The 15,190-nt window shown below is 39.0% G+C and overlaps 1 protein-coding gene across 1 annotated transcript in view; it reads left to right on the top strand.

The window, feature by feature from the left end:
• The window catches only part of GAS7 (growth arrest specific 7), a 2,864,621-nt gene that overhangs the window by 2,724,203 nt on the left and 125,228 nt on the right, over positions 1–15,190 (top strand). The gene's annotated exons all lie outside the window — the stretch shown is intronic.

Raw genomic sequence — 15,190 nt, 5'->3', positions numbered from 1 at the left:
TCACTATACTAAAAGGGACCTTAACTTTAAAATAGGTTTAATTGAAATATAATCATTTAAACCCGGAGGCTTACAGGCATCTAATCTTAATTGCCATACAGTTTCTAAAGCCCCCACTCTGTTGGGTATGTCACCCCCCTCCCCATAATCCAAAACACGTCCAATAACAAAAAATGTGAATTTTTTAAAATCCACACATGAATTACTGTGTAGATAAAGTGCATTATGCTTGTCCTTTTTCCTGATAGATCTAACATGTTCACCGATTCTGTCCTGCAACCTCCTAATGGTTTTCCCCACATAAAATGCCTCACATGATGCGCATGTTGCCAAATAAATAATGTTCTTCGTACAACAATTGCACTGCCCAGGACAAGGAATGGTGTACTTAAAACCTTGTACACATACATAACTACCCTCATTGATGTAGCTACACCATCTGCAGAAACCACGTTTTTTCATAATGGACTTGTATTCATTTTTTATTTTTTCTCTCCAGAATATCTTTTACATTGACCCCCCTACTAAACACAAAGACGGGTTCTGAACCCTAATATTATATTATATTGTGTTTTGAGGGTATTATGAATGTTTTAACAGGGAGATTTGACATCATTAAGTTAGATTTTATGTACACACCATCACCATTAATGACTATTTATGATGAATATTGAAATTCATGTATTTAAGTGCAATATTATGTTAACTATATTTACTTGTCTAGTTTTTAGGATCAATGTAATTGTGGGGATGGGTTGTTTGAACTGAGCCAATGGGGTTTGAGTAAAGGGTATATATGATTTATTTGAATGTATTTTAAACGACTCTGATGAAGCCAGATTGCTGGCGAAAGCGCTTAGTCGTTACAATCAGCAATACATTTTCTGTTCAATTCGATTTACAGGACTCAGTTTTCATTAATTGGACTCTGTTTTTATCACAGTGTGGCTTTTTGTGGAAGAGACTGCATTGTTTGGTGGCCCAGTTTGTTTTTATAATATTAAATGAGACATTTTAGAATGACAGCAAAAATGCGGTTAAGATTTTGTATGTGTATGGTGTGTGTGTGTGTGTGTGTGTGTGTGTGTGTGTGTGTGTGTGTGTGTGTGTGTGTGTGTGTGTGTGTGTGTGTGTGTCTGCAGGTCATGGCTTGGAGCTAAGGTTGGTACTCTTTAATTTGTCATTAATATATATTCATTTTGTAAATAATGATATGAACATTCATTTACCAGATTATGTAAAACTTACACTTACTATTTTTGGTAGATTATATGATACAGCACAACAAAGCAGTTTGGATGAAATATTGTTATGGGCCAAAGTAAACTAGGTTTTAATACTGCTGAGTAGAAATGTATTTGCATTTGGGGGTATTAATAGGGCTAAACTTTTTATGCTAACAGATAAATGATTTCCCCTGCAGTATTAAAAAATTTTAGTTAAGGCAAACAAAATGATAGGTTTTATCCTACCAGCAGCATAACCCAGTGAGGAAGAAGAACTGATCACACCACACCTGGAGCATGTTAAGATCTTTTAACAGATGTACTAAGACCTGGATGGATTTGCCATATCAGGGGATATTAAAATGGTTATGCTTGTTTTGTTTTTTTTGTTTTTTGCATACAGAAAAACTTTGTAATAACATAATTGCAAGAGAGAGAGACTCCACAGATATGCTGTTACTGGAATGCTTGAGGCTGTCATTTGTAAATAAAACATCATAATGTGGTAAATGGGTTAAGTGTTTACATACTTCTCATAAGTAGAAATCAGAGAAAATTATTAACTGCAGACACAAAACGTGATGCTGCAGATGAACATTTAAGAAACATTTTAGTCAGAAAAAAATGTTTTGATTTGGTGCCATTTTTATTATTTCATGACTGAAAGAGTAAACCTAGAAAAATGCTAGACAGATTACCTCAGAGTAGAAAAAGATTCAGAGATAGCAAATGGAGTTAAACAGATAAATCTCAAAGTGTTTTGTTTTCTTCAAAGCAAGTTGCTAAATGTACAGAAGTAAGAAGTACATGAGTACAATTTTCAATAATGGAAAATGACATTACAAATTCCAGGCCTTGATCCTTTGGATACAGGCTTACATAATAACTGCCTGTGTACACAGTGGTCCACCTGAGTATCTAAAACTTATAATTTAACAGTTTTTTATTAGAAAGATTATCCAGAACTGTTACCAAGACGTGCAGGTAAATTTAAAAGACTATGGGTGGTATTCTTAAATATTGTGTACCATGAAGTTAGGCTGTTACGCTGTAGAATGACAGTATCTGTGTGCTGTCTCTGGTAGAAAATAAAATGCATAGCATACGATGATTCCTTGGAGACTTACATATCATAAAGCCTGTTAGCCATTGTGAGGACAGAATGTACACAGATAATTATGTTAGGTAAATATCACAGTAATGTCATGTATGTAGTGCAAGAAATATGAGGGAATTGTCTCCCCCATGCTGTTTGTATCTGGCTTTAGATGTGGATTTTTTTTAATGGATACTTAAATTAATTAAATTAATGATTATTTAATAATTATTTTAAGTAATGAATTTTCTGGGAAGATATTGTAATGGGGAGTGGATGTCACCAAAGCTGTAGACGAGGGTAAGGTGGTTCACACAACCTATCTTGACCTCGCCAAGGCTTTCAACGCCATCCCCCATTCTGGAATTATAGCTAAACTCACTAAACTAGGTATAAATCTCTATGTCACAAGATGGGCAATTGGCTCACTGACAGAACCCACACTGCAGACTTCAAATCTGACTTCAAACCAGTGACAAGTGGAGTACCACAGGGTTCAGTCCTGGGACCTCTCCTGTTTGGTATCTACTTCGCTGAAGTACAGGCTAACACAGAAGGTCTTTGGCTAATGAAGTTCGCAGATGACTGCAAACTAGGTGCCATAGTTGAATCCCCAAATGATGTGGACATCCTACAGAAGGGCCTCACTGAGACAGATGCCTGGTGTCAGAGCCGTGGCCTCAAGCACGATGCCAAAAAGTGCATTGTCATCCCCTTTGGTAAAAACTGTGTACCCATGAACTACCACATAGGCATCAGTCTACTTAAGGCCAAATGTGTGATAAAAGACCTGGGGACCCAGGTGGACAGTAGTCTCTCCTTTAATAATCACATCGCCACAGTAGTCAGGAAATCCATCTACATGGCACACCTCATCACAAAAGGGTTCTCATCTAGGAAAAAAGAGGTCATTGTTCCCCTCTACTCAACACTCATTAGACCCATTATAGAGTACAATGCCCCTTTTGGAATGCACCTCACAAGACATCTGCAGCAGCTGAAAAGGCCACAGCAGTACCTCACAAAGAGGATTACTGGCCTGAAACAGATGCCCTACACTGACTATCTCAAAAAACTCAAGCTTTACTCCGTAGCATATTGCCTACTCCGAGGTGATCTCTGCTTAACATATAAAGGTATGTCAAACCCAGAGCTGTTGGACATTCTACACCTAAAGAAATCCCAATCCCTGCGAGCTACATGCTCTAGGGACCTAAACCTTGTCACCACAATAAACAGGACATGCTGGAAGGAGAGATTCCTGTCCCAGAGTCTTCCCATACTCTGGAACAAGCTACCCATCTATGTCAAGCAAAGTTCCTCATTAGCACTCTTCAAGAAAAATCTTGATAAGTGGATGGGAAATAGGAAATATACCCCGGGGATCACTTCAGTGGCTCTGCTTGACAGGGGCACAGGAAAATAACTTTCTTGGGTGGCGTAAGCCAGGGAACCTTGTTGGCTAGGCTTACGTAGGCCCTTGGGCTGATAGCCTAGTACCTATCTATGAACCTATGAAAGGGTTTATCAGATGAAACAACATCTCTAAAAAAAGCCATTATAAAATTGCTGTCACTGTTTTGCCGAGATGTTTTGCCAGCACTGGAGTGGTTTAATGGCAAGCTTATTACCTTACAATGATACATAGGTTCTTTTTTGTAATTATCTTTTGCTACCATCTATGAAGATATTTTTTTTCTGTGACTGCGAGAAAGATATACAAGTCAAAACTCATGTAATGTTTTAGCAGCATTCCTACTGTGATGGTGGACTTTAAAATAAGAAGATTTTGAAAACACTTTAACAGTCCTTAAAGCTTCTTGTTATCAGTAATAGAGAGTGAAAAGTTTTGGGCAAAAACTTGCTACTACCTTCATCTGATAATTACGGCCTCACTAATGCCTGTGTGTGTTGTTCTTTTAGAAAATATAAATAATGATACATATGACCCATGGTAATTAACCTTAAGCATTCTCTGCAAGCCTCAGAAATCTATGAGATAGCATTTTTGCTAAGACAGAACTTTATAAATCATCTTTGCACACATTAAGATTTAAAATGCTTCACCAACAATAACTGCATTTTTCATATTATGTATTTTTTATTAACCACTGCAAAACTATTCTGTTTGCTGTACCATTGAACAGATCATGTTTATGTTGTATGGCTAAGAGACCAGTTCATTACTCAAGTCAGCATTTTTCTATACAGAAAATAAATCAGAACATAAAAATAAAGCCCTGCTTTTACAACAAAAAGAGGTAAATGGGGGTGCTTCACATGATGTAAGAAATTGGTTATCTTCACTGGTCTATTAGCTATTTGCAGATATTATTCTCTAAAGCTGGAAAAAAATCTCTAGAAGTCTGTATGATCTGTTATTATCTGCAATTTAGTGATAGGAACTTGAAGTGTGGAGAAAATAATCAAAGCTGAGGTAATCTTTGAGGTAGTGGTTAAAAGTATGTTGGACATCATGATTCTGAGATACACTAACCAAGTTATTGACAAGAAAAGAAATATTCTGAAAACATGGTTTAAAGTTAAAGGGATAACACTGAATATTCAATACAAACAGCCTCATCTTTCCAATATGTTTAAAGATGTATAATAGACAGATGGAAAAAAGGGAAGATGACTAATTATGGAATTGTTTTGAAATAGCTTGATGCCTTCTTGTCTATACAGCAGTTTAGTGTGGAAATTAGAGACACTTTGACTGAAACCTTTGACCAGATGAAGTATATTAAGCAACAGAGGGTAAAGGTCAACAACAGAATATGAAGCTCATTGGAGTATAAGAGGGAGGACAGAATGGTTAGAATATTTGATGGAAAACTGTTCAATTAGAATTAGAAAAATCATCGGAGATTACAAATGCATATTGGTTATCCCCTTCTGCTGCTAACCATTTTGGGGGTAAAACAAAAAACATAGATGATATTAATAGACTCTGCCTCTTCACATGTGAAGGAGAAAATGCTTTGGCAGATTTGACAGCAAAAAGTGAACTGGGGAAGGCAGACTTAGTGTATATTGATCACTTTTTTTTCTTTTTATGAGAACACATTTTTATGAGAAAACTATATACCTTAAATAAAAGTTAAGTAGCAATTGACTTTTTTGGCTGCATTGAAAGTAATTTTCAAGTACAAATTGACTCTTCTGGCTCAATGAAAAGTGTTTTCCCCAATGTAGTAGAGATGTTTACTAATTCAGAGTCATCTGTAAACACAGGATGATTATTTCCTATATTGTGACATTGCTGGAATAATGTGTTGATTGTTTATGAGCTAGTTTGTGAATATTTACTATTTAATTTGTTTCTTCAGATGCTTTGCCGTAACTTTGTATACTGTCTTTTACAGAATGACTGTTTTTATGCTTTGTGCAGGTCTGCCTTTTTCATAGCAAAACTGCAAATGCTTGTGACTATTTAGCATACTTTGTGAGTAATTTCCACAAAGAATGTTTCAAGTATTAGAAGTTTTACATAATGTATTATTATAATACTGAATGTTTATTTTTTGAAAACTTCACTTATTGGTTGGAATATTGATGTGGATGTAACCAGAGAGTTGATATTATTTAGACGTTTGTCTTACAAGTTTATGGAGAGATTTATTAGTCTTCAGTAGTTAAGGATGATGCTTTGTTCACATATAATCTTTGGATGACTTAATATGATGAGGGAGGGATGATTTTCAGGAGTATGTAATGTTCTTCACTATTACAATTAGATTGCTTGGGGCCATGGCAGGATGCAAGGAGAGGAGTTAGTATTTATATCTAAGTGATATGGAAGACACAAACGACTGTACTGAATTTATACTGCTGAATAAAGACTGACTGTAGAGTATGTTGTTGTTGATGTACGTTGGCAAAATATTGGGGTTGTAGTGATAGGAAAACATAAATTATTGCATTGAATTTTTACTGTTGTGTAAAGACTTGAGTGTAGAATATGTTGTTGTTGATGTAAGTTGGCAAAATATTGGGGTTGTTGTAGATGATTGTATACCTGTTGATATGGGGTTTATAATTGAAATATAGTGAAGTCTGTGTCACGGTTAAGACATTTTTGCAAACAAGCTGATACCTTACTTGAGGTTTTCTGATTTATAGTTCACTTTAAATATTGATGATTCTGACTTGTTTGATTGGGGCCTCTAACAAATCATTTTAGACTGGCATGAGAAAGTGTTTCTCTTTGGTATTAGTGGGGGTGACATGGTTGATTTGGTTTAAAAAGTGGAATGTTTTTCATCAGTCAACACCTGTGTGACTGACTGACTGCATTATAGTTCAAGAACAGCTCCCTTTCTACTGTGGGTTTGCATATTGATGCACAGAGATATGTAGGTTCGGATCTGTGTGTTCAGTCAAGGTCATATTAGGAGGCCATTATGATTAGGAAAATTAATTCACCTCATTTGGATTTTATTAGTTCATTGTGGATGTTTTTGCAGTGTGAAACTGAGGTATTTGTTTGTGTGCTTCATTCTTTCTTTCTTTGAGACCAGTTGTTCTTCTGGTGCTTGTGTACAGGCAGAGTTATTAAACATGAGTCACAAAAATCATATGTTCTTAGATATTTGATCACTTGGAGTGCTGCTTAATTGTGTATAACTAGAATTTGCAATGTAAGTATTGCACTCCCTACTATTTGACTATTATGAGTTATTACATATGATGCCATTAAACAGCGATCTAGTTTTAGAAGATTATGTCTGATGGACTTGAGTTCATTGCTATCTTAGGCAGTGCAGTGGCCAGCAATATGGTAATTATAAATAATTTTAAGGCTAATGTTTTTGGGGAAGTTTGATTATTAAGGAGATTCATGGATGTGTGAACATTATGTAATATTTTTCTCATTTTTACTGAAGAAAATTTTAATTTATTGCATACTTCAGCCAATATCTATATGTATCTATAGATACTGATATGTATTTTATATATATGTACAGAAATATGTAGAACTAACAAAACAAATTCATAATAAATATAAGAAATATGCACACTGCATACAAACAAGTATGTGTATGGCTATATATATATATATATATATATATATATATATATATATATTTATTAATATATGGAGATTTGTTGGTATACACCATGGAATCTTTACAAATAAATCTTTCTAATGTCCTGATAAATACGTCATGATTAAGAAGTACTTTTACTAAACCACTTCTTAATGGTGCAGTAGCCTTGGTTATATAGCTCCCTGGTATTTTCATATTTGGCAAAATACTATAAAAAGCTACAATGAGAATTCAGAAAGAACCCCAGTGCTCACAGTAAGGGCTATAGTGAAAAGGCCATCCTTCCATGATGCATTATTTTGTAATTTAGAGACATATTAGCTGCAAAGAGGAAAGACATCATTATTGGCTAATATGCATGTTTGAAGCCTCTCTTTCATAATTTCCTATATTTTTAACCTTTTAATGTTATCTTCATGTAATCTCTGGTTACTAGTCATAGTGCTTTTAAGATGCGCTAGCTGGAGTATCCCTGGTATCTAGTTACCCCCTACTCACATATCTTTCATTTTTTTTTTTTTTTGTAAATGCTCTTAAGGCACATTTTTAAATAGTTATATCTGGTGGTTATTGTTTCCATCCTCAACCCATAATATGCGGTCTATATCAGAATATTGACATTTCAAAATATCGAAGCACATTTATTCAACATGAAAATGTCAAACGCTGACTTTGTCTAATGGCCAAAACATGAATTTCTTTCCAAGGGAAAGAAATCGATTGGCCATTCTGTTATACGTGCCCTTTCCCTGACTGTAGTGTTGTCTCGGTGTTAGAATATTTAGTTAGGGGGTTTTGTGGGCAAAGCCCCCACTTAAATATGTTAGTCTTTATGTCGTGTTATTTGTTGGCCTTCTAATTTCTTTCCCTTGGAAAAAAATCTGTGTTTTGGCCGTTCGACAAAATCAGCATTCGACATTTTCATGTCAAATAAATGTGCTTCGACATTTTAAAATGTTGATATTCTGATATAGACTCATAATATGTATGAGTGCTATTAAGGAAAGATGCTAAGTGTAAACCCTGGTTGGCTAGTGTTTCCCCTAACCCACATCTTTGTGAAGTGTCCTTAAGGCATGAGTTATTTCTCATGTCTAGTGCCCCCCCCCCCCCCCCCGGTTCATTTCTCTGTGGAGTACCCTTAAGAAACAAGTTGCTAAAGTTATCCCTGGCATCCAGTGCTTCTCCAGCTCAGTGCTGCTAGATTTTCTCATTAGTTTAGAGGAGTGTGAAATTAGAACAGCCCCCCAAACCCCACTACCACAGACACACACACACACACACACACACACACACACACACACACACATACACCTCCCTTTCCACCCAAATGCACTCATAGACACACCCAGACATTCACATCCACACCCACACACCTAATCTACGCTTCACTAAATCCCCTACAAGAACCTTTCGGGTGGGCACACGCTATACAGAAACTCACATGTGTAACACACACACACACACACACACACACACACACACACACACACACACACACACACACACACACACACATACATACACAAAACTAACTGCCTGATAGGTAAAAGCCACCTGCACTTACCTGTACTCCAAAGAGTAAACACAAGTTGTTGTACATGTTCATTAATGTGAGTGGCCAGGAGTGGTTAAGTTAATTTATGCAGCCAAGTGATTCTTTTGAGTTGCTGAGCTGTGTAAATGCCTTACTACTGGCAGATGTTCATCGTGTTACCCTGCTGCAGTCATCACACTTGGGTTATCCTGCCGTCAGGCAGTCCTGCAGTCGGCCCAAATTCCTAAGTCTTGGTCCGGCGTCGGTTGCTGTCGCTTCCTCCCTGATGTTAGTGCACCAGGGGTATATAAGAGGCATCCAATGCCATTTTCTTCAAGCTTTCTTGCCACACGGTGCCCGAAGCAGAAGCAGTTCGCAAGTGCCGGTCGGCCGACACCTGAGATTTTCTATTTGAATTTCAGTCCAAAGTCTTCAATAAAGCTAAGTAACCCATTGGGGAACATTTTCTTGCCTCAGTCCGATGTCAGAAAAAGTTAACAATTGCATTTCTTGTGGGAAGCAAATACCTCATAAGGACTTCCATTCCTATTGTATTCCTTGCCTAGGCCCAGACCACGACGTCACAGGTTGTCAGTTTTGCGCTAGGTTTAATAAACGAACTATCAAACACCGTTTTGACTTTGCATGGCATTTCTTTGGTAGGAAATTTAATTATATCATACCGTCGGAGCAGCCGACAACCGCCACTCATAAAAAACGCAAGGATAAGGACAGGCAGCCTAGGAATAAGCCAGACACCGAGGCCTCAGCTGGGCCTGTCGCCGGTTCTCCGGTTTTCAGTGAGGCGCCTACGCAGCCCCTGATGACTGCAGACCTGGAACCCCAGACAGCTGCGGATTCCCATGCGGAGTCTACTAGGCCGACGTAGCCTTCTACCGACACCGGAGCAGAACTAGACATCGGTGCAACGGAAACACCTTCGGTTTCTGAAGGTGTCTTCAGACCGACTACACTCACCATTAAATCTTATGCTAAACTTAAAACTCCTTTAAAACCAAAGAAAACTGTACATCAGTCTACAGTTCAAGGCCCCATGCCTAAGAAACAGATGCTTAAAATGGCTGAAGATTTGATTACCCTTATCAGGGGTTCCCATCCCTCTCCTGATAAAAGACCAAGACAAGAGGAGGATTATGCATCCTCTGACCAGGTTTCTATCCCCTCAGATTCTTCTGAGGAACAGGATTACACTTTTCCACCTTATGAAGATTCTGATGCTGAAGACTCTATTCCCTCAGCATCTCCCCCTGAAGACTACTCCTTTGGGGAAACTTTACATACCATGAGGGAACATTTCCACTGGGAAGGCCAGGATTACTCAGATTCTAAGAAAAGGCTCTGAGAGTTCCTTTTATTACCCCAGCACAGACCTCTTGCTATCCCTCCTGTTCTGAATATTGTGGATGATGTGTACTTGGAGTCTAGTTTAAATCCAGATTCTCTTCCTCCTGCTCCAGCCAAACCAGACAGACACTACAGAGTACCTGACTCACACAAATTCCTTTATAAAAGCCCTGTAGCTGACCCAGAAACAATTTGCCAGGGTCCTAAGGGAGCAAAAGCTTCTATGGCTAAAAATCCTGTGCCCTCTGAAAGGGATTCCAGAGCCCTAGATAGATGGGGAAAGAAAATATACACCTCAACTACTCTGACTATGAGAGCATTAAATTGCCAGTTTCACATGTTGAAATATCAACAATTTCTAATGTCCCAGTTAAAACAAAAAATGAGCACACATTCAGAACTGCCTGAATTCAAAGAAATGCAAGATCTGTTGCATGCAGCTGAACAGGTGGGCAAACATACTTTACAATGCGGATTTGACTCATTGGAAGTTTCTTGTAGAGCAGCTGTTACTGGCTCTGTCATACGTAGGCATGCTTGGTTAAAAGAACAAACCCTCCCTGACCATGTCAAAGCAAAGTTATTGGATGCACCTTTACAACAGGATGTATTATTTGGTGTCAAAGTAGAAGAGATTTTAAGGAAAATGGAGGATAAGGCAAAGTCTATGCAAACGGTCAAGGATTTTTTGCAGGTACAACCCCCTCGATTCAGCAGAAATTGGCCAACAAAAAACTGGTCCTTTCCAGCTTCAGACAGATCACAGAGGGGTAAATACAGACACCCAAGGGGCAGAGGTCAGTCACAGGGCCCTTACAAACCTCGCCAATGGGATTCTGCTACCCAGAAAGGAGGAGAAGACAGGCCCCAAGCTAGCAGAAGACAAACACAATGACTCTATCCTCAAACTACCAAGAAAATCTCTCCTGGCAACTCCCTTGGGAGGAAAACTAGCATTTTTTGCAGACAACTGGCACATCATCACAAAAGACAAATGGGTTCTAAATATTGTCTCTCAAGGATACAGATTCCACTTTCATACCTTACCAAGGAACAAAGGAATGCCAAACCTGCCAACAAATCAATGGGCAGAGGCACAAAAACAAATTACAGCTCTCATGGACATGAGAGCCATTCAACAGGTACATACACAGGAGCAAGGACAAGGATTTTACTCAAGACTCTTCCTAGTTCCAAGAAAGGACAAAGCATGGAGACCCATTCTGGACCTTTCAATTCTGAACACCTATCTGCAAGTACCAAAATTCAAGATGCTAACACTACAGCAGCTTCTTCCCATGCTGGGCAAGAATGCTTGGCTAGTCACTTTGGACCTCAAGGAGGCATACCTGCATGTCCCTATCAGACAAAATTGCAGAAGATACTTCCGCTTCATTGCAGGTTCAAAGCATTATCAATTCTCTGCACTGCCCTTTGGCTTATCTACTGCGCCCAGGGTCTTCACAAAATGCCTGGCACCAGTAATTGCATACTGCAGACAAAGAGGAATTCAGATATACCCATACCTGGATGACTGCCTTATTCAAGCAGAAAGCAAAGACATTCTTTTAAAGCATCTGGCATTTGTCAAACACCTTCTAAGTTGCCTAGGGTACACAGTAAACAAAAAGAAATCAAAACTAGTGCCCTCACAAAACATAATATTCCTGGATGCCAGCTTGAATACAATGGCCCAGATGGCTTATCTCATGCCAGACAAGCAATGGCAGCTGTTTCAATATTTTAAAATAATGGCAACAAAGACCCAACTCCCTGCAAGAAAAATTCTGCAGGCCTTGGGATTCATGGCATCTTGCATACTACTAATACCATTTGCAAAACTGCATATGAGGAAATTACAATGGTACCTGAAAAGTGTATGGACTCAGCACAGCCACAGCTTGGAAACAATGATACCACTCATTCCCTGCCTTCAACAGGAGTTTCTATGGTGGGCACAGGCATGTCACCTCAACAAGGGTCAGCCTTTCACCTTACCCACAGCCAGGCAAACTATGACAACAGATGCATCAGACTATGCCTGGGGAGCACACATGGCAGGGCAGTGCATTCAGGGCAAATGGACTACAGATCAGAGGCATCTGCCTATCAATCAAAAAGAAATACTAGCAGTACAGAATGCCCTAACAGCCTTCAAGGACCTTCTACACCCAGGACAACTACTAATAAAGACGGAAAACACCACAGTCATGTGTTACATAAACAAGCAAGGGGGCATACATTCCTACCCTCTATGCAGGCAAGCAATGACCTTGTGGAACACTGCACTGTCTTACCAGGTTCAATTACAAGCACAATTCCTGCCAGGACAGAAAAACACATTGGCAGATGACCTAAGCATAAACATCATGGATCCGCACGAATGGAAACTAGATCCACAAGTATTTGCAATGATAGCTCAAAAATGGGGACGCCCAGGCATAGATCTGTTTGCAAGCCCCCACAACCACCAACTTCAAAAATTTTGCACAAGGACCTTCTATCCACTAGCTTGGAAAGTGGACGCCCTCTCATTCAGTTGGAAAACATTAACAGTGTATGCCTTCCCTCCACTACCTCTTCTAGCAAAGGTACTGCTGAAAGTCAGATTAGAGAGACCACAAATGATACTCGTTGCACCAGACTGGCTACGCCAGCATTGGTACCCAATTTTAAGGAACATGGCCCACGGCTCATCATGGATTTTGCCACAAATTCCTCACCTGCTCACCCAGTGAGATCATCAAATTCTACACAGCCAGCTCAAGACTTTAAACCTGGCTGCATGGCAATTTACCTAAACAACCAGCCAACACCTTTATCCAAAGCTGTTATGGATGTCATTCTGGAGGCCAGGAGACCCAGCACCGGGAAAGCCTATTCAGACAAATGGAAAAGATTTTGCACCTGGAACCAGGCTAAAGGCCTAAACCCCCTTGATCCAAATATCCCTCAGATTCTACAATATTTAACTGAGATGTTACACAAAGGACTTTCCTTTTCATCTATTAAGATCCACGCCTCAGCAATTTCAGCTCATTACAGCACGGATCCTCCTTTATTCTCACATCCACTCCTGAGACAGTTCCTCAGAGGGGCTAAGAACTTAAGACCGCCAAGGAGAGCTCCAACACCTACTTGGGATCTCAACTTTGTCCTGGAAAAGCTTACACTGCCGCCCTTTGAACCAGCTTTTTCAGCTGATTTAAAATTTCTTTCATGGAAAACTGCCCTACTACTAGCAATAACCTCAGCTAAAAGAGTCTCAGAGCTACAGGCACTAATGGCAGTGGAACCTTTCATCATTTTTCATCAAGACAGAGTCTCTCTATGAATGAATCCTTCCTTTATGCCAAAGATGGTATCCAGTGTGGCCCTAAACCAAACCATTCACTTGCCCACCTTCTTCCCAAATCCCCAGAATAAAGGAGAAAGACGCTTGCGCTCTTTGGACATTCACAGGCAATTACGTTACTACTTGGATAAAACTAAGGCTTTCAGAAAAACTGACCAGCTTTTTGTAGCCTATGCTACAGGATCACAAGGAAAAGCTATCTCAAAACAGACCATTTCAAAATGGATAGGGCATTGCATACATTTCTATTACACACATCATGGGAAACCAGTACCTACTAACATTAGGTCCCACTCCACCAGGGCTACAGCTACATCAGCAGCCTTTCTCAGGGGAGTGCCAACCAAGGATATTCTGGAAGCTGCTACTTGGGAGTTCAGTGCACACCTTCACCAAACACTATCACTTACCTCTATACTCTAAGACTAGAGCTGGTTTTGCCACTGCAGTTTTGCAGGGCTTACTAGCTTCTTCTAACCCTGTCTGACTCCACCTCCCATCCTTAGCTTTGGGATTCAACCCAAGTGTGATGACTGCAGCAGGGTAACACGATGAACATAGTACAGTTTTGTACCTACCATAAATGTAGATGTTCAAGTGTTCACCCTGCTGCAGTCCAGGTTACCCTCCCTCCATCCCCTCTGAACTAGCTGAACTTATCTCTACCACTCTATCCTATACTACCTCTGTGGTGTATTTGCTTGTGCCTAAGGGTTTTGTTTTATTTATATATATATATATATATATATATATATATATATATATATATATATATATATATTTTGCCTACCTATTGGGGGCACCTGACATCTGGGGTAAGAAAAACTGAAGAAAATGGTGTCGGATGCCTCTTATATACCCCTGGCGCACTGACATCAGGGAGGAAGCGACAGCAACCGACGCCGGACAAAGACTTCGGAATTCAGGCCGACTGCGGGACTGCCTGATGGCAGGATAACCCAAGTGTGATGACTGCAGGGTGAACACTCGAACATCTACATTTATGGTAGGTACAAAACTGTACTTTCTAGAGAGTGCACATGGCTAACAGCATATGCTTCTCATCTGGAATGCCTCTTTAGCATCTAGCATGGTCAAAGAGATAGGCCACCATACAAAATCACTGCTGTAGGGCTGTGTCTTAAAATTAGAAGGCTATCATGAGGTGTATACCTCATAGTAACCTTTCTGTACTTGGACTTATATCTTCATATAGAAGGTTATGGAATCTGAATTTTCAGATGTATATCTCTTCTGTTTTACTTTCCTCATGCTATAATCAGAAATATTTCTTGTGATATTCCCTGATTCTAGAAAAATGTTATTTTTCAGAATCTTGCATATTTATTTGCCATACTATTAAAGCTTTCTGAAGACATTACTTTTACATTCATCCAAGATTTAGTAATATATGCATATATTTATTATTATAAAACATGTTAGAAAAAATAGTTGCTTTAATATTTATTGGAGCAATGTGTAGACTTTTCAGTTAATAATACCACTAAATGAATAACTCCTGCACTTTTTGTAGTAGTTTTGCTCACATTTGTTTGT

Source organism: Protopterus annectens, chromosome 14.part0, assembly GCF_019279795.1.
Source record: "Protopterus annectens isolate FY-2018-M chromosome 14.part0, PAN1.0, whole genome shotgun sequence".
NCBI classification, from domain to species: domain Eukaryota; kingdom Metazoa; phylum Chordata; order Ceratodontiformes; family Protopteridae; genus Protopterus; species Protopterus annectens.
Note: the sequence above shows the minus strand (reverse complement) of the source record. Positions and strands in the feature narration are given on the sequence as shown.